This window comes from Herpailurus yagouaroundi, unplaced genomic scaffold (genome assembly GCF_014898765.1).
Source record: "Herpailurus yagouaroundi ecotype Mexico unplaced genomic scaffold, PumYag 77, whole genome shotgun sequence".
Taxonomy (NCBI): Eukaryota; Metazoa; Chordata; class Mammalia; order Carnivora; family Felidae; genus Herpailurus; species Herpailurus yagouaroundi.
In genome coordinates this window covers 62,963,858-62,986,725 of record NW_024412388.1, presented here as the reverse complement: position 1 = coordinate 62,986,725, position 22,868 = coordinate 62,963,858, and the positions used below count along the sequence as shown (strand labels likewise).

General features: G+C 37.0%; 1 long non-coding RNA gene and 1 pseudogene across 1 annotated transcript in view; both read left to right on the top strand.

Annotated features, from left to right (window-relative positions):
* Nucleotides 1–22,868, top strand: part of LOC121018529 (uncharacterized) — a 102,768-nt gene that overhangs the window by 61,197 nt on the left and 18,703 nt on the right. The gene's annotated exons all lie outside the window — the stretch shown is intronic.
* On the top strand, nt 2,947–3,058 carry LOC121027935 (uncharacterized; annotated as a pseudogene).

Below are 22,868 nucleotides of genomic sequence, written 5' to 3'. Positions count from 1 at the left end.
GTGCTTTGTAGGTATATAAAGATGATTATGTGAACCCTGTCCTCAAGAAGCTTATCAGTTTGTAAAAGAGATATATCTTCATATCAATAATAGTAGCAGTGACAACAAAAACATTAAGGAATTAGTAGGGCAGAGAGGGGTGGGAGGAGGAGGGGAGAGAGAAAAAGAGGAACAGAGGGAGGGAGAGAGAAAGGTAAAGAGAAGGAATAATGGGGGCTGGGGGAGATGGACTTGTCTTCTGAATGATGGAATTTCAGAGCACACTTTCAGCTTTGATAAAAGAAGGGTTGCAAGGATGAATTCAGGGGAAAAAAAGAGACACATCCTTAGTGGTTGTCAAAAGATGAAAACTGAAAAAACTCACATTATTACCTTTTCTCTATAAAGTAATATGCAAGGTCATCTGTAAATAGTGGACATTGGAATTTAAGAAAAGAGGAGGTTTTCAAATTGCAGCATGGGAGGTAGTACTGGTAACTGTGAAAAATGAGCAAAAGCAGGATTTTACAAAATGTAATCTTACAGAACACCCACAGCAGAATCACCTGTGGGTATTTGGTAAAAATGTAGAGTCCTCAGTCCTATTCTAAACCGAGTATTCAGATGAGGTCACATAACATGAAGTTGTATATGGAACATTCAATTAATTTGAATGTTGTATTAAGACCAAGAAATAGGGGCGCCTGGGTGGCGCAGTCGGTTAAGCGTCCGACTTCAGCCAGGTCATGATCTCGCGGTCCGTGAGTTCGAGCCCCGTGTCAGGCTCTGGGCTGATGGCTCAGAGCCTGGAGCCTGTTTCCGATTCTGTGTCTCCCTCTCTCTCTGCCCTTCCCCCGTTCATGCTCTGTCTCTCTCTGTCCCAAAAATAAATAAGCGTTGAAAAAAAAAATTAAAAAAAAAAAAAAAAGACCAAGAAATAAATAAAATCTGTCTTTAACATTAATGGCCAATAATAGAAATATATTTACTCCTGTGACTTATGAGGAGGTGACAAAAAGGTGGGAGGTGAGAGAAGAGAAAATATGATAAAGAAGTTGAAGAAAGAGTGGGAGAAGAAGAAAAAAGAAGACAAAAGGTAAATATTGGGGAAATTGAGAGAGATACAAGAATATAAGATAGAAGCAGAATTGGAAGGAGGAAGGGAAAAGAGGTATACAGTTACACAGGGAGAAATCAAAAAATGTGAGAAGGGTCTAAGTAGATTTTAAGGGGAGCCTGCTTTTTATTTTTTTTATTTTTTTTTTAATTTTTTTTTTCAACCTTTATTTATTTTTGGGACAGAGAGAGACAGAGCATGAACGGGGGAGGGTCAGAGAGAGAGGGAGACACAGAATTGGAAACAGGCTCCAGGCTCTGAGCCATCAGCCCAGAGCCTGACGCGGGGCTCGAACTCACAGACCGCGAGATCGTGACCTGGCTGAAGTCGGACGCTTAACCGACTGCGACACCCAGGCGCCCCGGGAGCCTGCTTTTTAAATTAGCCTTCAGAATAAATTATCACGTTCTTTCCACCTTCTTTGCAATTCTGGCTAGCAAATTTGCTAACCTTTCTCACAGCTAGGAATTTCAGCTAGCAATGTGTTGGCTAAACCATAGTATTTCTTAGAGGGAAGATGTCTCTCTGCAGCACTTTTTGCCATAGGATGGCAAAATCACCCCAATCTGGTGCTTTTGTAGATTTCCTAATCTGAGTAGCCACAAAGCTCAAACAACAGGAGATACTGGAAAAATCTGAGATAGGGGCTGTATCATGTTTGGTAACCTAAACTTTAGTCACATACAGATCATCAGGTCACTACTTTTCCTGTTGTTAATCACGTGTTACCTAGGTAATCAACTTTCTCTAACCTGAACACTGGATATCTAAATATATCATCATGCCTGACTTATATTCTTCTATAAAACAAGTTGAAATGAAACTCTTCATTGTTACAAGCCCAGCACTCCTTTGTTAGACCTACAGTCTAATAGTGTTAGTGCCCATCACAGAGAACTCAGTGCATACTTGACCAATGGTATGGAGGCTTTCGTGGCAATTTCTAAGTGAGGGCTTGAAGAGCAAAAGTGAAAACAATGAGGGAGAACTGTTCTTCCAGGTACTAAAATTTCATGTAAATAAAGCTGTGTATTGATGTGATCATTTTCAATGGAGTTGGATGAGATTCAAAGAGGCATCTACTGGAGGGGAAAGAGGAATTTCTTCCAGCAAGAGCTAGAGAAGGCCTGTGGCCTCTGCACACTTCAGAGTCATGTGAACTCTCTTACCTCCATCATCTCTGTGACCAAAAAGACATTCCTCTCCTCTCCAAAAGCTTCAGTGTGTTTTTTCATGACTTTTATTATTATTTGATTTAATAAATATAAAGGTGGTTCCAGGGTGCCTGCGTGGCTCAGTCAGTTAAGTGTCCAACTTTGGCTCGGGTCATGATCTCACGGTTCGTGGTTTTGGGCCTTGCATCGGGCTCTGTGCTGACAGCTCAGAGCCTGGAGCCTCCTTCAGATTCTGTGTCTCCCTCTCTCTCTGCCTGTCCCCTGCTCATGCTCTGTCTTTCTCTCTCTCTCTCAAAAATAAGTAAACATAAAAAAAAACCAAACAAACAGATGCTTCCAATGGAATGGAGAAGCTAGTACAGGGTGTTTTTTTTTTCCTCGCAGAGATGGCCTCCTTAACAGCCCCTGAGCAATGTTCTCCCTTAAAAGTTTGTTTCTACATAGAAGAAATACTAGGCTATTGCTATAACTTCATAAAAGATAGCAGTCTTGGACAGAGCTAGATCAATTTTTTAAATGAGTCCTAATTGTGTATTGTTACAAAGTATTTGAGGCCAACTTGAAATTATATCAATATCCTTATATTGTATACAAAAATAAAGCGTAAAAATAATATGAATGTATAAAAACAATGATATGTTTTGGCCCAGCAACTCTCATTCCAAATAGATACCCATCACTTCTTGGCCTTTTTGCTAAGATCAAGTGTAGTATCTGTTTTTATCAGTTTAATATCTGATACCTCCTCTATCCAAATAGATACCCAAAGAACATCAAGCTACCACTAACAACTGCTATTTATCTTTCTTCCTGGGCCCACGGCTCATATCTCTCAGTCTCCTTCGCAGTTAGGTAGACTCATGTGACTGAATTCTGGGTAAAGAAACATGGGAATAAGTGATGTTCACTACCTCAAGACCTGAGGTACAAGGAAACCTTCCATACAACCCTCTAGGCACCCTCTCTCTCTTTCTCTATGTGGCCACTGAAATGTTACATTTATTATATCATTTAGCCTACTTTCACAAATACACACTTTACAACACTGAGAAGGAGCCCAAAGGGATTAGAAAGTAGAAACAAAATGGTTAATTTTTACTGATGTGATATTCTATATAGAACATCCAAGAGAACTGACCAATTATTCGAAACCATGGTAGAGCTCAGGTATATTGCTGAAAATGAGACTAATATTCAAAATTCATTTATGTTAAAACTATATTCAAGCATCAAACTATAAAATGAAATAAAAAAGGTACTGTTTATAATATCGATAAACCTCTATGGCAATCAATACTAAATCTAATAAAAGATGTAGGAGAAAGCTTTATATGAAGAAATGTTAGAAAAGATTATTGAAATAATTAAGAAAATATGTGTGTTAAGGTTCCTCAAAGAAAAAGTACTGATAGAATATCTATAGGTATAGATACACATATAAATATAGGTAGATATAAAATATTATATTATTTTATATTATATTATATATTGCATATTATATGTGTGTTTATTTTCTTACATTTCTGTAGATTAGCACAAATACAGGTCTCACTGGGCTAAAATCAAAGTGTCAGCAGGGTGGTATTCATATCTATGGGCTTTAGAGGTATAATTTCCTTGCCCTTTCCGGCTTCTGGAGACTGCTGGCATTCCTGGCTGATGGCCTTATTCCTCCATCTTGAAAGCCAAGAATATTGCATGTATCTTCCCAATCTCCTCTATCACATCTTTCTCTCATGCTAATCGCAGCTGGGAAAGCTTCTCCCCTTTTAAGATCTAGGCATTAGATTGAGCCCATCTAGATAATCCAGAATAATCTCTACATATCAAAGCTTTAATTTAATCATATCTGCCAAGTTCCTTTGTCATGCAAAGTAACATATTGATAGGTTCCAGGGATCCAGATGTGAATATCTTTGGGGAGGAGTTTTTCTGACTGCCATACCACTTATCAAATTTTAAGTTATATTATATCAAACACTGTGGTACTGGTATAAGTCTACAAGGTTAGAGACCAACAAAAAAAAATCATGTGTATTTACAAGTAGGCTTTTTTTTTTTAAGTTTATTTATTTATTTTGAGAGAGACAGAGCATGAGCAGGGGAGGGACAGAGAGAGAAGGAGAGAGAGAGAGAGAGAGAGAGAGAGAGAGAGAGAGAGAGAATCACAAGCAGGTTCTGCACTCAAACTCACGAACCACGAGACCATGACCTGAGTGCAGATCAAGAGTAGTATGCTTAACTGACTCAACCACCCAAGCACCCCTCATGTGTGCTTTTTATTTTTTTATTATTTTTTATTTCATTATTATTTTTTTAAATGTAAATCCAAGTTAGTTAATACATAGTGTAATACTGACTTCAGGAATAAAATTCAGTGATTCATCACTTACATATAATATCCAGTGCTCATCCCAACAACTATCCTCCTTAATGCCCCTCACCCATTTAACCCATCCCCACATCCAACACCCAACCCCAAAATCCTGTTTGTTCTCTGCATTTAATATTCTTTTAAGGTTTTTCCCCTGCTCTGTTTTTATATTATTTTTGCTTCCCTTCCCTTATGTTCATCTGTTTTGCATCTTAAGTATGAGTGAAATAATGTGGTATTTGTCTTTCTCTGACTTATTTCAATTAGCATGATATATTCTAGTATCATCCACATTGTTGCAAATGGAAAATTTCATTCTTTTTGATCACTAATATTCCATTGTATATATATACCACATCTTCTTTATTCATTCATCAGTTGATGGACATTTGGGCTCTTTCCAAAATTTGGCTATTGTCCATTGTGCTACTATAAATACAGGAGTGCATGTGCCTCTTTGAATCAGCACTCCTGTATCCTTTGGATAAATACCCTAGTAGTGCAATTGCTGGGTCATAGGGACATTCTATTTTTAATTTTTTGAGGAACGTCCATACTGTTTTCCAGAGTGGAAGCACCAGTCGCATTCCCACCAGCAGCGCAAAAGTGTTCCTTTTTCTCCAGGTCCTTGCCAACATCTGTTGTTGCTTGAGTTGTTAATTTTAGCCATTCTGACAAGTGTGAGGTGATATCTCATTGTGGCTTTGGTTTGTATTTCCCTGATGATGGGTAATAGTGAGCATTTTTCATGTGTCTGTTAACCATTTGAATGCCTCTTTCAGACAAGTGTCTATTCATGTCTTTTGCACATTTCTTCACCAGATTATTTGTTTCTTTGCTTGTTGAATTTAGTAAATTCTTTATAAATTTTGGATACTTTTTATCTGATATGTCATTTGCAAATATCTTCTCCCATACCATTGGTTGCTTTTTAATTTCACTAATTGTTTCCTTGACTATGTGGAAGCTTTTTCTCTTGATGAGGTCCCAATAGTTCACTTTTGTTTTTGTTTCCGTTGCCTCCAGAGACATGTGAGTAAGAAGTTGCTGCAGCTGAGGTCAAAGAGGTTGGTGCCTGTTTTCTCCTTTAGGATTTTGATGGCCTCCTATCATTCACCCACTTTGAGTTTATTTTTGTGTTTGGTGTAAGAAAGTGGTCCAAGTTCATTTTTCTGCATGTCGCTGTCCAATTTTCCCAGCATCATTTGCTGAAGAGACTGTCTTTTTTCCCTTGCATATTCTTTCCTGCTTTGTCAAGGATTAGTTGGCCATACGTTCGGGTGCCCATTTCCAGGTTCTCTATTATGTTTCATTGATCTGAGTGTCTGTTCTTGTGCCAGTACCATACTGTCTTGATGATTACAGCTTTGTAGTATAGCTTGAAGTCTGGGATTGTGATGCCTCCAGCTTTGGTTTTCTTTTTCAGGATTGCTTTGGCTATTTGTGGTTTTTTCTGGTTCCATACAAATTTTAGGATTGTTTGTTCTAGCTCTGTGAAGAATGCTGGTATTATTTTGATAGCAATTGCATTGAATATGTAGACTGTTTGGGGTAGCATTGACATTTTAACAATATTCGTTCTTCCAATCCATGAGCGTGGGATGTTTTTCCATTTTTTTGTGTCTTCTTCGATTTCTTTCATAGCTTTCTATAGTTTTAAGTGTATAGATTATTCATCTCTTTGGTTAGGTTTATTCCTAGATATTTTATGGTTTTTGGTGCAGTTATGGAATCAATTCCTTGGTTTCTCTTTCTGCTGCTTCAATATTTGTGTATAGAAATGCAACCCATTTCTGTATATTGATTTTACATCCTGTGACGTTGCCAAATTCATGGATCAGTTCTAGCAGTTTTTTGCTGGAATCTTGGATTTTCCATATAGAGTATCATGTCATCTGTGAAGTGTGAAAGTTTGACTTTCTTCTTGCTGATTTGGATGCTGTTTATTTCTTTGTGTTGTCTGATTGCTAAGGCTAGGACTTCCCAAACTATGTTAAATAACAGTGGTGAGAAAGGACATCCTCATCCATTCCTGACAGGGGAAAATTCTCAGTTTTTCTCCATTGAGGATGATATTAGCAGTGGGTCTTTCATATATAGCCTTTATGATTTTGAGGTATGATCCTTCTATCCCTACTTTCTTGAGGGTTTTTATCAATAAAGAATGCTGTATTGTGTCAAATGCTTTTTCTGTATCTATTGAGAGGATCATGTGGTTCTTATTCTTTCTTTTATTGATGTGATGTATCACATTGATGGATTTGCAGATATTGAACCAGCCCTGAATTACAGCAATAAATCCCATTTAATCATGGTAAATAATTCTTTTAATGTATTGTTGGTTCCAGTTTGTTAGTATCTTGTTGAGAATTTTTGCATCCATGTTCTTCAGGGAAATTGGTTGGTAGTTTTCCATTTTCATGGGGTCTCTGTCTGCTTTTGGAATCAAGGTAATGCTGGCCTCATAAAATGAGTTTGTAAGTTTTCGTTCCATTTCTATTTTTTGGAACAGCTTCAAAAGAGTAGGTGTTAATACTTTTAAATGTTTGGTAGATTTCCCCAGGAAAGCCATCCCTGGACTCTTGTTTGTTGGAAGATTTTTGATTACTGATTCAATTTCTTTACTGGTTATGTGTCTGTTCAAATTTTCTTTTTTTTTCCTGTTTCAGTTTTGATACTTTATATGTTTCTAGAATTTGTCTGTTTCTTCCAGACTGCCCAGTTTTTTGGCATATAATTGCTCATAATGTTATCTTATTATTATTTGTATTTCTGTGGTGTTGGTTATATTCTCGCCTCTTTTACTCATGATTTTATTTATTTAGGTCCATTCCTTTTTCTTTTTGATCAGTCTGGCTAGGGGTTTATAAATTTGTTAATTCTTTCAAAGAAACAATTCCAGGTTTAATTGATTTGTTATACTGTTTTTATTTTGATATCATTTATTTCTGCTCTAATTTTTATTATTTCCCATCTTCTGCTGGTTTGGGGCTTTATTTGCTGTTCTTTTTCCAGCCATTTTAGGTGTTAGGTTAAGTTGCATGCTTGAGGCCTTTCTCCCTTCTTTGGAAAGGCCTGGATTGCTATATACTTCCCTCTTATGACTACCTTTGCTGCATCCCAAAGGTTTTGGGCTGTTGTGTTTTCATGGTTTCCATGTACTTTTTAACTTCCTCTTTAATTTCTTGGTTAACCCGTTCATTCTTCAGTAGGATGTTCTTTAATCTCCAAGTATTTGTGGTCTTTCCAAATTTTTTTCTTGTGGTTGATTTTGAGTTTCATAGCGTTGTGGCCTGAAAATATTCAAGGTATGATCTTGATCTTTTTGTCTTGTTGAGGGCTAATTTGTGAATCAGTATATATTCTATTCTGGAGAATGTTCCATGTGCACTTGAGAAGAATGTGTATTCTGCTGCTTTAGGATGAAATGTTCTGAATATACCTGTTAAGTTCATCCGGTTCAGTGTGTCATTCAAAGTATGGCTACTCCAGCTTTCTTTTGATGACCACTATCATGACAGATTGTTCTCCATCCCCTTACTTTCAAAATGCAGGTGTCTTTAGGTCTAAAATGAGTCTCTTGTGGGACCCCTGGGTGGCTCAATCAGTTAAGCATCCGACTTCAGCTCAGGTCGGGATCTCACAGTTCATTGGTCTAAGCCCTGCATCTGGCTCTGTGCTGACAGCTAAATCTGGAGTTTGCTTGCTTCGATTCTGTCTCTCTCTCTCTCTCTCTCTGCTCCTCCCCAATTCATGCTCTCTCTCTCTCTCTCTCTCTCAAAAATAAATATACATTAAAATAATTTTTTAAATAAGTCTCTTGTAAGCAGCATATAGATGGGTCTTGTTTTCTATCCATTCTGATACTCTGTGTCTTTTGATTGGAGTGTTTAATCCATTGACATTTAGAATGAGCACTGAAAGGTATGAATTTAGTGCCATTTTGTTGCCTGTTGAGTTTGTGTTTCTGGTGATGTTCTGATCCTTTCTATTCTTTGTTGCTTTTGGTCTTTTTGGTTTTGTTTTGTCTTTTCTCCATTCAGAGTCCCCCTTAAAATTTCTTGCAGGACTGGTTTAGTGGTCATGAACTTCTTTAGTTTTTGTCTCGAAACTCTTTATCTCTCCTTCTATTTTGAATGACAGCCTTGCTGGATAAAGAATTCCTGGTTGCATATTTTCTGATTCAACACATTGAATGTATCCTGCCACTCTTTTCTGGGCTGCCAAGTTTCTGTGGATAGGTCTGCTGCAAACCTGATCTGTCTTCCCTTATAGGTTAAGCACTTTTTTTTCCATTGCTGTTTTCATAATTCTTTCCTTGTCTGTGTATTTTGTGAATTTGACTATGATATGCCTTGGTGATGGTTAGTTCTTATTGAATCTACTTGGTGTTCTCTGTGCTTCTTGGATTTTGATGTCTGTGTATTTTCCCAGATTAGGAAGGTTTTCTGCTATAATTTGCTCACATAAACCTTCTTACCCTTTAGTCTCTCTCTTCATCTGATATTCAGATGAATATTTTAAGAAGTTACTGAGTTCTCTACGTCTTGTATGATGATATTTTCCCTTTGCTTCCCTCTTTTTTTCTGCTTCATTATTCTCTATAATTTTGTCTTCTATATCACTGATTCTCTGCTCTGCTTTGTCCATCCTTGCTGTCATGGCATCCATTCAAGACTGCATCTCAGTTGCAGCATTTTTAATTTCATTCTGACTAGATTTTACTTCTTTTATCTCTGCAGCAAGGAATTCTATGCTTTTTTCAACATCAGGTAGTATTCTTATTATCATGGTTCTAAATTCTAGTTCAGACATCTTGCTTATATCTGTGCTAATTAAGCCTCTAGTTGTCATTGCTTTACATTCTTCATTTTGGGGTGAATCCCCTCATTTTGTCACTTTGGAGGAAAAATAAAATAATAAATTAAAAACTAAACAAAAATTCAAATAAGAGAAGCTAGATCCTAGGGATGTTTTGCTCTGCTTGTCGAAAGAAGCTTGATAGAATAGAGGGGAGAAAAGGCAAAGAAAAGAAAAAAAGTAAGAAAAAAATTTAAAAATTTAAAAAATTATATAATAAAATAGAATAAAATATAATAGAATGAAATAGAATGAAAATTTTAAAAACAAAAAATTAAGTCAAAAAATAAAAGAAAAATAAAATGTTCTCTTTCTGTATCCAATAAAGAAGATAAAACAATTTAAGCAAAAATAGAAGCAAAGAAAATAAACAAATAAATGAACCAGCAAACAGAATAAAATCCAAATGAAGTTACATCCACTTTCCCCTAAAACTCAGACTCTGAAACCCTGTATAGGTCATACACTAAGCAGATGGAGTGACTTGTGTTGGTCTTTTAGGGGATGTGCTTGGAGGGTGTAGTTGGGCGGGGCTTGGTGTAATGGCTCTGTTCTCCACTAGGTGGCACTGCTTAGCTTACTGCGGTGGATCAGTGTGGGCGCACATAGAGGTGGAAATGGCTTCACCCAGATCCCTAGTCTCTAGCACAGGAACTTCATGCTCTCACCGACCTGCAATCAAACACCCTTCCTTTGTCTCAGGCCTCTGTTCACCGTCCACTCTCCACATTTACTCTGTCCATGTCCAAGCTTGCCAGACAGCAGCTGCCTCCAGAGTTTTATCTCACATGGGGTTGCTTTTCAAAACCCCATGCTTCAGAGACCCTTGCAGCTTGGACCTGCACTGCTCTCTGGGGGAGGGTCTCACTGAGCAATGGCTGGGTGCTGGATTGCCCAGAAAACATTCATGTGATTGTGCAGTGGCAGAAGTTCAGAGATTATGGCAAATCATTACACAGAGCCAGAGCCAGAGTCAGGTTTCACCGCATCCTGGCATCTTTGTCCCAATATCAGCAAACATGGCTGCTCTCTGGGGTCTGCCAGGACCTTTGCCTGTGGGAAGACTGTATGGCTTCTACCAAATGCACTCCAAGCAGGGGAACTTCTTCTCTCCATGTGGCACACAGACCCCTCAGACTCTGCTCCTTGCTCCTGGGAATTCGTCCTACTTCCTCACCAGAGCAATACCAGGCACTGAGCTCCAGGACTTCAGACTCTGCCCTCCACTGTTTATAGAATCCTGTGGTATTGAAACCCTCCCCTTTCTTACCATCAATGGTTTGGGGGAACAGATTCCTTGTTCTATCCCCTGCCAGTGTTTTCACTCTTTCTCTTTCTCTCCAGCAACTTTAAGGGGAATGCTTTTCTTGCATGATCCGTGTGCCGCACTCTCCCCCTCTCTGTTTCTCTGACCTCTCTCCATGAAAACAGCTCCCTACTCTCTGCAGCTTTTCTCTCTCCCAGTTCACCTCTCCACACTGTGTACCTGCTGAGTTCTGTGGCTCAAGTTATGCAGATTGTTGTATTAATCCTCAAATCAATTTCTTAGGTGTGCAAAATGTTTTTGTGCTGATCTAGCTACATTTCAGGGATGAGACAAGCTCAGGGTCTCCATGTTGCTTCCCCCCCCCCCCACCGACTTAACATTCCCCCCACCCCACCACCTGCTTTTAGCTTTTTATGCAAGATTTAAGCCTTCTATTAAAAAGAACACTTGAAAATCATAGGGTGAAATATAAATTATTTAATACTTGGCACAGGGGCAAGCTAAAAACGGATTGTCATATTATATTTATGCAAAAATAAGTTTTTAAAATAATATAAAAAGAGAAGCTAAATCTTTTAAAATGAAAATATTAGACAATAGCTTTATATGGCATTTTAAAACATTTCTTTAACAGAATACTAAAAGCAAAAACCATAAAAGAAAAGATCTGTAAGCTTGAGCACTTTAAACATGAAAGCAATTTTCATGAAAAAGACATCACAAATAAAGCAAAAGACTGACAGGGACACATTTTGCAAACTGTATCTTAAAAACCAGTAAGAAAAAAAAGACCTGCAGGCCAAAAAGGAAATGAATGAAGGATATAAACAGACAATTCACAGAAGGACTGTAAATAGTTAATAAAAACTATTCTCAATATCATTAGTAATCAGGGAAATTAAAAATAAAACCTCAATGGGATATAATTCCCCAACTATTAAATTATCAAAAATTAATTAGGGATGACACCAAGGGTTAGTGATGATGTAAGGAAACAGCGATTTTTATTTATTGCTGATGGCAGTGTAAACTGTTATAGCCATTTTTTAAAGTTCTTTTATTTTTGAGAAGGGGGAAGGGGCAGTGAGAGAGCAAGGGACAGAGAGAAGAATCCCAAACAGGTTCCAGGCTATCAGCTTGGAACCCAAAATGGGGCTCGAACTCAGGAACTGTGAGATCATGACCTGAGCTGAAATCAAGAGTCAGACACTTAACCAACTCAGCCACCCAAGTGCCCCCATAGCCATTTTAGAAAGCAATTTGGCAATACCAGATAAGGACAAAGATGATCATTCTACAGGAGCTATCAGTTTGCCTCCTGGATTTCTCCTCAAGGCCATATGTACAAAAATGTTTATTTCAGCGTTGTTTGTAATAGTAAAAAATAAACAAACAAAATCCTGCCATCAGGAGTCACATTTTTCTGTGAATTCTTATACATACGATGTTAATAAAAATACTCAATTAGAAAAAAACAACCTACCATCCTATTAAACAGGGCCAGCCAACAGTTACTGAGGATTCAGACTGGTCCCTGGGAGTGGAATGGGTTAGGTACACATGAAAGAATGTTATATTGCTGCTAAATGAATGAACTAAATCTACATTTAGCAATATGAGTAAATCTTTAAAACATGTTAATTAAAAGTTGAAAAAGGATAAATACAACAGAATGACATGTATGAAAGTAATTAAATGAAAAGATAGTGCAAACTATTCCAAAACACATACTTATGTAGTAAAACTACAAATATAGGCACAAAAATGATGCAAAACAATTTCAGATAAGTTTTTACCTTTGAGGAGGGGTGAAGATGAGGGGTGAAGATATATCTATATAATCTTGTATGTCTACACAAGAGAGAGAGATCAAATATATTGAAAAATGTTAATATCTGCTAAATCTTGGTGGTGGAAAACAGGTCTGTTATATTGTGTTCTGGACTTCCCTGGATGTTTTGTATTTCGTATGAAATGTGTGATTATGTTTTATAAAGGAAAGAAAAAGCAGAGGTGGGCAAGAGCTAAGGGAAGACTAAGCAGTGAAAGAAAACAATTCCTTGAACTGAAAATCATTCACTATTTTTTTTTTCAACAGACATTTATTACAGACTTGCTATGTGACTTATTCTTGTGCTAGGAATTTGAATGAAATCCTACTTTTTAAAGCCATGCCAGTAGTAATTGTACCAGTGTTATTTAATAATCGAACACTATGCTTATGACTTCAACCAGCTGAAGTCAAACCCAGTAGGGATGCTTCATTTTGCATAATACAGACCAGTCCAAGTCTTTAGATTGTTCCTGTGTAATTGGATGGCTGCTGAATCTTTTAAGGACATACTGCTGTTCATTCACTCAGCTTCTTCCTCATCATTCAGTAAAAACTAAACCATCTGTTGTAATGAATATAAGGCTTCCTGCTCTCAATTCTATCTTCTGATTCCCCCGCTAAATGCTGGTTGTCGCTTTCAATTTAAAAAAACATCATTATACTTTCCAATTCCTCCTTTAGAATTTTCCTGTGAGGATCTCAAAGCACTTCATGCATTCAAGAAAAGCGTTGCAATTTGTCCAGGGAATTCAGTAGCAGTGTTAGCCCCATTTTATAGACTGGACAAGTGGAGATCCCAGAGAGTTTTGGGGTTCTGTACCCATCATTTTGAAAGTTAGTGCCATTCAATAAGCAAAGTGTGAGTTGCTACTCTTAGACCTAAAATTTCAACACTGAGCAGTGCTTTGTGGAAAAATTTCAGAAAATTTTTCACAGCACTAGAATCTAACCTGATGGACTCTGTATCAGCTGTAGTTGACAAGTCTTCCTGTAGGCTGTGGGTGGTCTCTAGGCAGCAGACCCTGGTAGAGCTGGCTAGTGAATTGGATGAGACTGAAGAGGGAGAGAGGTACTTGGGAAAGAGGGCTGTGAATGGTAAGCTGGAGGTCGGGAAGGTTTTCTCTGGTGAAACTCAGTGTCAGAGTGGAAAATCTGGACCTTAGAGGAGAAAGCATAAAACTATTAATTAAGGTGCTGGTATTTACTTTTGTAATAGGAAAGGCAGAAAATCTCATTTGGGCATTGGAAATGGAAAATTTCACCTCAGTAACCACAAAGTAAGGAGTTTCAAAGTGACTTAACCAGTTCTTCTGGCATTTTTGTCCACCCCCCACCACCCTTTCCTGGTTTCTTCTCCTCTTCCTTTCTTTCCTCCTTTTTTTTTCAAAAGCCTCTCTACTCTCCATTAAAGATGGCCCATGATATAATGTCAAGAGACATCTCAGGAGCCCCACCTTCTCAGTTCCCAAACCATGAAATGCCATCAGCCATTGTTCTCTCAGACCCCAAGTACCATACTTCATTCCACTCAAGTAAGAAATTCAGCTTTTCGTTTTCCACTCCCTATGAAAACAGGAAATCAACCTCTTGGCAATCTGGGACATACCTGGGTCTTGAGCACTGAATCCAACTCACTGGTTTTAAGAAAATGTAATCTTTATATCATGTTTAAATGTTAGCCTAACAAAAATTAATGAGAATATGTTAAAGAATAAGATAATTATGGCTTCACCATGTAAACACAAACTTCTGATTTGTTAATGAAACAAACTTTTGATTCTAAATGACCAAATGCCACTCTTCTTATTTGAAGAATATACTAATGTGGTTTATACTCTAAATATGGCCACTTGAAAGAAATCTTATGAGGTTCTGGCTTGCCCTTTTTATTGACAGATTCACATCTCAGCTATATCAGACCTATATCTTAAGTCTCTTTGTTAGGGACCAGCAATAAATTACCTGAGGTCAAGTTCTGTTTATACAGTGGACTGTTCTGAGAGAATTACCTTCTTGACTTAATAGCTTCCTTTCGGGTGACATTTCTCCCTGAAAGAAGACAAATTGTCTAAGGTCAGCCTGCAGATCAGCTCCGAGTGTAGGAGGAAATTGTAGTGGATCAGCCAAATTGCACCAGCTCTACCCACCAGGATCAGGCAGCACGCCGCCAGTCAGAGGCCAGCCCTGAGGGACCACAGCCCCTCAAGAGCAGAGTTTTCAAACCTTTCTTTCTGGGCTGCTCTTGAATTTTATCTCCCCACCCCCCACCCTCCCCAATCAGCAATAAAATGGTTCAGAGCTGAATTGCTTTGAAAGCACTTTATTTCCCTCCATCTAACTAAGGCTAATTGAGGAGTCTGAATGGGAAATGAAGGTGAGTCTCAGACTCAACTTGAGCTTGAATCTGTTCAGTTTTATCCACTGGAGTAATGGAGTAAACTCCAAATTGTAATTTTTACTAGAGGGGAAACTTTAGAAGTTAGAAGTGGACTCAAAGCAATTAATGGGTTTCAGGGCACTAAAAACAGAGTAATTTATTCTTAAAGGTGATTGCCTTCTACATGAAGCAATTCAAAGAGATAATTTCTCTCTTATTTACCTACAAAGGATCTGGTGGCTTTGCCAAGTAAGTGAGTATTTTATTCCTCCTTAAAGGAAAAACACAGAGAAAGGGAGAAAAATAGAAATACAAGTCTCTTTTTAATTAAGCATTTTGTCCTTTGAAGTTATTCTGATTTTTTTTCACATTGATGATGTAATTTATGTAAATAATCATCTATCTATGAAAGGAGTGTGTCTGTCAAAAGCTGAAATAAAAAACATCCGTCATTTTGAAGTGATTAACATTCTCCAGATGTTTAAATCATCAGATTTCAGGAGTTTCTCTTTGTTGTGATAATGATATAGTATCCAGAACAAGAATGTTTACTTTTTTGTATGGGTCAAACGCAGATTTTTCACAATCCTATTAAGGCATGCAGTTCATTGTAATTGTATGTGCAGATGAAAGCATATTCAGTTATTATTATTCCCCTTAATTGTAAACTGCTGCTGGTAATTTTACTGTAAAGCTCAAACAAAAGGAGTGTACTTGAAAGGACCACCACTGCCCACTTATGTAATCAATTTATATATGTCAAGTTTGTACTGGGATGGTTATCCTGTTCTGTTACCAGACATGTGACATGCTACCACCCTGCAGCTCGGGGCACGCACGCATGCTGCTGGCTCCCTTTGCAGGCTGCTTGGAAATACAGTACATGTTGGTGATAATGTTAAATGACAGTTCCAAACTATTTCCCTTAGGCCTGTTTGACCCTTGAGTTCAGGGTAAAACAGGAATGGTTCCGCTTACCTTCAAGGCTGAGCATCCTCGCCATTGGCAGGTTTAACTGGGAGGCTTTGAGAAGCTCCCTAGAGGCCCAATTACCCCTGTTAGGGGACCTATTGAAACATTAATGACATGTAGGCACTTCATTCATAAAGTTGGGCTCAACTCATGTCTAGCCTTACCCCACACACACCCTTGCCGGCTTCAGATCTGAAATGCTTGTAGGGATTTATTAAAACCTCTTGACTAGGGCACAAACTGACTACATGCTTATTATGTGCTACCTAAATGCATTCAAGGCTGGGGGAGGGTCTTAAATTCCCATGTGCCTAGCTCAGTCTTATAGAACTGCATTAACTAAGAACAAGAAATACCAAATAATTTCTCAAGAACTATGCATTAGTAATAATGCCTCTGACTTTTTTTGTCTTTTGAGCCTATGATACATATGTTCAGGAATTTAATGTGATATTATTCCATCAATGGTCACACAATTCTACTCTTTTGAACATCAGAGAGATCTCTTGGTATCAACAGAGGGAGAAAATGTCTTTCTTTACTGTTCTTACAAGAAATCAAAGCATTACTAGGGTTAGATGATGATGAGTCAGACATAGAATACCTTGTTTCTTACTGGACTGAAACCTTGGTAATCGGCTAATAATTAATAGTTACCATCTGCTATCCCTTGTGCCCAACCTTCAAATCATTCTTCATTTGTATTTGAACACACGCATTCCTTTTAATCATTCCATGTCCATTTAAGTACTTTGATAAGCCTTGGGTCCCTAAAATCTTTCCAAATCATCTCCATCTGACATAGACACTCGAATTAGAACTTTATTAAAGAGGAAGTATGTATAATAAGCAACAAGGAGCTGTAGCATAGAGCAGGGAATTGGGTAATTTGGGCTCTCTTCCTTGTTATATTTAAGCATCAAAGCAAGTGCCTGAGCCAGTCCATTAGCATTCTTGCCCCTACCTTTTCTGAAAAATTTTAATGGCTTCTTCTGTCACATAAAACTGAATGTTTCAACCCTTCTCCTTTCCTGTCCTTCATCTTTTTCCATCTAGAATAATATTGGGCTGGGATTATCTTGGGACCTAAACATCACTCTTTCTTTACATTAAAGAAAAAGATTTACTTCCAGAATTTTATGCAACATTTTGATTCTGTTTCCTTCAGATAGCAAAGGGTCCAGATTTTTTCTGACTAAAAGAAAAAATGTGCAGAGAAGTCTGGGGGATATCACAATACCATTTTCTACTCATCACATTAAGTCAACATTACTCTTGACTTAATATTGATAGATCACATATTATCTCTTCATATCAAATTAAAATGAGAGGGAGATGGCAACACAGGTCATTCCTGATTTTGCTCCCCCTCATGAGAAGAACAGCTGACAACTATTCAAAAGCAAGACAACACTGAGAGAATTCTAGAACACAGGGATGAGGCTGAAGAGCCTCAACCACCTGCTTCACAGAGATCAAGGCAGACTACATTAGAAGGGTAAGAGAAGCAGCTAATGTTGACCACATTGCCCCTCCCTCAGGCCAGTGTAGCACTACATGGAGAAGTCTCCCTGAGCCTCTAGTTTCTTCAGTGGGAAAAAAGAACCCAGAGTGGACACCAGCACCATCCGCAGCATTGTGGGTCAGTTTATGAAAACCCTTACTCTGATCTCCAACCATGAGGATTGCAGGAGAATCTTCCAGGTCAACCAATTCCCAGTGGAATCGATCACCCAAAAATAGATAATATCAGGCTCCACTTGCCCAAAGATATTACCAGCAGATAACCTCCAGAAACCCAAACTGAACTGACTGAAGATCTGTCTCTACCAAAACTAATCTGTAAAGTCTAAAAGAGGACCCCAGTTACTCAAATATGAATATACTAATGTAAGGAATCAAGGATCATGAAATATCTGGAAAATAGGACACCACCAAAGGAAAATAATAAAGCTCCAATAACTGACCCTAAAGAAACAGAGATCTATTAGCTGTCTGACAAAGAATTCAGAATAACCATTTTAAATCAGTTTAGTGAACTACAAGAGAACACAAATAGACAACTAAACAAAATTAGGAAAATAATGTGTGAACAAAATTGGAAGCTTGACAAGGAAATATCAAACATCAAAAAAACTCTGAGAGTTGAAAAATATAATAAATGAAGAATTCAATAAATGGTTTCAAAAGTAGACTTGACCATACAGAAGAAATAATCAGTGACCTGGAGGATAAGACATTGGGAATTACCCAGTCAAGGAACCAAAAAGAAGAAAAAAAATGATAAAGAGTAGAGAAAGCCTATGGCAATTATGAGACACAATGAAAAGAAATAGTAGTCACATTATGAAGAAGCAGAAGAGAAACAGAAAGGGACAGAAAGCACATTTTAAACAATAATGGCTGAAAACTTCCTGAACCTGGGGAAAAAATGAACATCCAGATCCATGAGTCCCAGAGGATCCCAAATAGGTTGAACCCAAGTAAGGCTACAGCAAGGTACATTGTAATTAAACTGTCAAAATACAACAAAGAATCTTAAGAGCAGTAAGAGAAAAAAAAAGTTATGTACAAGGAAACCTCCATAAGGCAACTGCAGATTTCTCAACAGAAACTTTCCAGGCCAGGAGAGAATGGGATGACATATTTAGAATTTCAGAAGAAAATAATTGTCAACCAAGAATTTTATACTCCATGAAGCTGTCCTTCAGAAACAAAGGAGAGGTAAAGACTTTCCCACCAAAAAGCAAAAGTTGAGTGAATTCATTGCCACCAGATCTGCCTTACAAGAAATGCTAATGACAGTTTTTTTGTTAAAGAAGTTAAAGAACACTAACATGATAAAAATATGAAAAGTGTAAATCTCACTGATAATCATAAGTATATATTAGATTCTGCAATATGGTAATGTGGTACATAATTTACATAATATAGCTCTAGTTTGAAAGTTAAAAACAAAAACAGTAAAAATAACCATAACTACAATAATCTGTTATTAGTTACACAATATAAAAAACATGTAAATTGTAATAGCAATACCTAAAATGTGAGGGAGAGGAGAGGTAAAAGTGGAAAGTTGATACATTTTATTGAAGTTAAGTTATTACCTGTTTATAATATGGCGTTATAAGTTTAAGATATTTTATGTAAGCCTCAATGGCAATCAAAAGGGACAATCTTGCATAATTACACAAGAGAACACAATAAAGAAGTCAAAGCATACTGATACCAAAAGACATCAAAACATAAAAAAGACAGCAGGATAAGAAACAAGGAACAATAGATTGACAGAACAACCAGAAAACAGTTAACAAAACGGTAATAGTAAATCTTTCCCTGTCAATACTTTAAACATAAACATTAAATTCTCCTATTAAAAGACATATAATGGCTGAATGGGTAAAAAACAAGATCCAACACATGCTGCCTATAAGACACTTACTTTAGTCTTAAAAACACACATAGACTGTGAGTGAAGGGATGTAAAAAGCAAGTGGTAACCAAAAAGAAGCAGAAGTAGCTATACTAACATCAGGAAAAATAGACTTCAAACTAAAAATAGTAAAAAGAGACAAAAAAGATATTATTTAATGATAAAGAGGTCAATATATCAAGAAGACATAACAATTGTAAATAATTTTGCACCCAACATTTAAGCATCTAAATATAAAGAACAAAAACTAATGGAACTAAAAAGAGAAATACATAGTAATACAATAATAGTTGAGGACTTTAATACCCCATCTCAACAATGGATAGATCATCCAGACAGCGATTCAGTAAGGAAACAGTGGATTTGAACAATGTTGTAGACCAGATGGATTTAACAGAAATATACAAAGGGTTCTATCCAACAACAGCATACATTCTTCTCAAGTGCAAATGGAACATTTTTTCAGATAGAACATGTTAGATCACAAAACAAGTCCTAGCAAATTCAAGAAGATTGAAATCATATCAAGTATCTTCTCTGAACACAATGGCATTAAACAAGAAATGAATAACAAGAAGAAATCTGGAAAATTCACAAACACATGAAAATTAAACAACACTCTTCTGAACAACTAATGGAACAAAAACCAAATTAAAGGGAAAATAAAAAAGTTTCTTGAGATAAATGAAAATGGAAACACAATATACTAAAACCTGTGGGATGCAGCAACAGCAGTTCTAAGGGGAAGTTCATAGCCATAAACACCCACCTAAGAAGCAAAAAAGATTCCAAATAAACAACCTAATTCTATGCCTTAAGGAAGTAGGAAGAGAAGAACAAACTGAGCCCAAAGTTAGCAAAGAAAAAGAAACAGTAAAGATTAGAACAGATGTAAATGAAATAAAAAACAGAACAACAGTAAGATTAACCAAACTAAGAGTTGCTTGAAAGATAAACCAAACTGACAAACTTTTAGCTAGACTAACCAAGAAAAAAAGAGAAAGGGCACAAATTAACAAAATTGTAAATGAAAAAAAGAGACATTACAACTGCTATGAACAGGTATATGCTAACAAACTGGATAACATAGAAGAAACAGAAAAATTCTTAGTAATGTACAACTTATCAATATTGAATAGGAAAGAAATAGAAAATCTGAATAGACCAATCACTAGTAAGAATATTAAGTTAGTATTCAAAAATCTCTTCACAAAGAAAACCCCAGAACCAGATGGCTTCACTGGTGAATTTTACCAATCATTTAAAAAAGAATTAACATGAATCCTTCTCAAACTCTTTCAAAAATTAAAAAGGAGAGAACACTCCAAAACTCATTTACAGGGCCAGCAAATTAAAATGAGAATACTACTTAGAATTTTGAGACTAGATCCAGATAGGGTAAATGACTTATGAGGTCTCACATTTACTCATTCATTTATTTAGCAGCTACAATTTCTGGGCACTGTGCTCAATGCTTGTAATAGAGCAGGAATAAGAAAATATGCCCTGTCCTAAAAAAGAAGTGGAGCCAAGACTAGAAAGAAACAGGAAACAAAACAAAACACTTTTGTTTCTACTTCCTACATTTTCTCCCTCACACCTGGACTAATTGTTTTTAAGTATATGGGGCGCCTGTGTGGCTCAGTTGGTTAAGCGTCCAATTTCAGCTCAGGTCAGGATCTTGCAATTTGTGAGTTAGAGCCCCACGTCAGGCTCTGTGCTGACAGCTCAGAGCCTGGAGCCTGTTTCAGATTCTGCATCTCCCTCTATCTCTGACCCTCCCCCATTCATGCTCTGTCTCTCTCTGCCTCAAAAATAAATAAACGTTAAAAAAAAGTATAAAAACGATCTTCTGCCATGTTATGGTTTTATTTTGACAATTCATTCCATGGTATAGATTTCATGGTACAGCCATCCCATGGTACACTTCTCCAGGTAGGATAGGTGATAGCCATAGACAAGAAAGAACACATAGTTTATTTTTTTCAAACTGTTATCTCTCACATTATGATAATTATTTTTGCCTGGTATCTACAACTTATGTTTTTGCTGACATTAACAACCAAATCATGTCATTGTTACAACAGATTTATTTTAATAAGCCAAAAATTCATAACCCAATTTTAGGCTCCTTGAGAATTTTGTGACAGTTTTCAGAATAGTTCTGAAAAGGTATATGGCAAATGTTTTATCTTGAGCAATTTCTCACCAACAAGCTAGAATCATGGACCAGTGATACCAAAGAGCTTCAAAATTCACAAACATATAAAGTTGGCAAACCAATGGGGAAAATTTCCAGATGTTCTTAAGACTGGTTAATAGTCTTAGGTCCCTAGGAAGCACTATAGCAGGAGACGGAAATGAACTTGTTCATTATGACATTGACACCATATTAAACACATTTCTTGTCCAAACCTTTATTTAGCTTTTGAGACTTTTAAATTACTGTAGTAAATTAATGTCGACTTAGGCAAATCTTTCTTGCTTCATTTCCTTGATATAAAAAGTGTGATGTTCAATTAAAGCTCAAGTATTTTTATTTTTTTTTATTTTTTTTTTTAATTTTTTTTTTCAACGTTTATTTATTTTTGGGACAGAGAGAGACAGAGCATGAATGGGGGAGGGGCAGAGAGAGAGGGAGACACAGAATGGGAAACAGGCTCCAGGCTCCGAGCCATCAGCCCAGAGCCTGACGCGGGGTTCGAACTCACAGACCGCGAGATCGTGACCTGGCTGAAGTCGGACGCTTAACCGACTGCGCCACCCAGGCGCCCCAAAGCTCAAGTATTTTTAAAATTTCAGTGTGAGTGGCTACAGCCTGTTGACAGAATATTTTTGGCGATTTGTTATGCAAACGAATCTAACAAAATACCCCCACTCCACCCATCTTACTGTCTTTCCTTTCCTCTTCTCCCTCTCCTTTCTTCTTCCCACCATATATTTTCCTTGGTATAGTGTTTGTACATACCCACTGACTCTTCCTCCTTCATCTATATTGGACCTAATTATTTCTATTACCATACATAAGCCTTAGCAAACACCTCTTAGCTCTTAGCTTTAAGTTCATTTTTAAATTCCCTGAATCACTCATGTCTTCCTCATATTCCATTTTTAAATTAGTAAATATCCGCTAGCGATTATAAAATCCAAACTCTTTTGCTTGATCTTTACAAAGTTTTCCATCACCTCACCCTCTTAGAATTCATTTCTAGGTATGAATTATGTAACACTCATAGATTTATTGGATCTACATGAATCTTTAGTGATATAAATTTAAAAATTGGAGTTTGATGAAGAACAGGATATTTACATAGCCCCAAAATATCTCCCTATAAAAATGCTTCTTAATTACAAATGAGAGAAGAATGGCTTTACATTGGATAAACCTGGGAGACACAACTTAATGAAATGATTAGAATGAACATCATTGTAATGCTGGCAAATCAAAATCATGAGCTACCTGATATGATGCAATGAGAA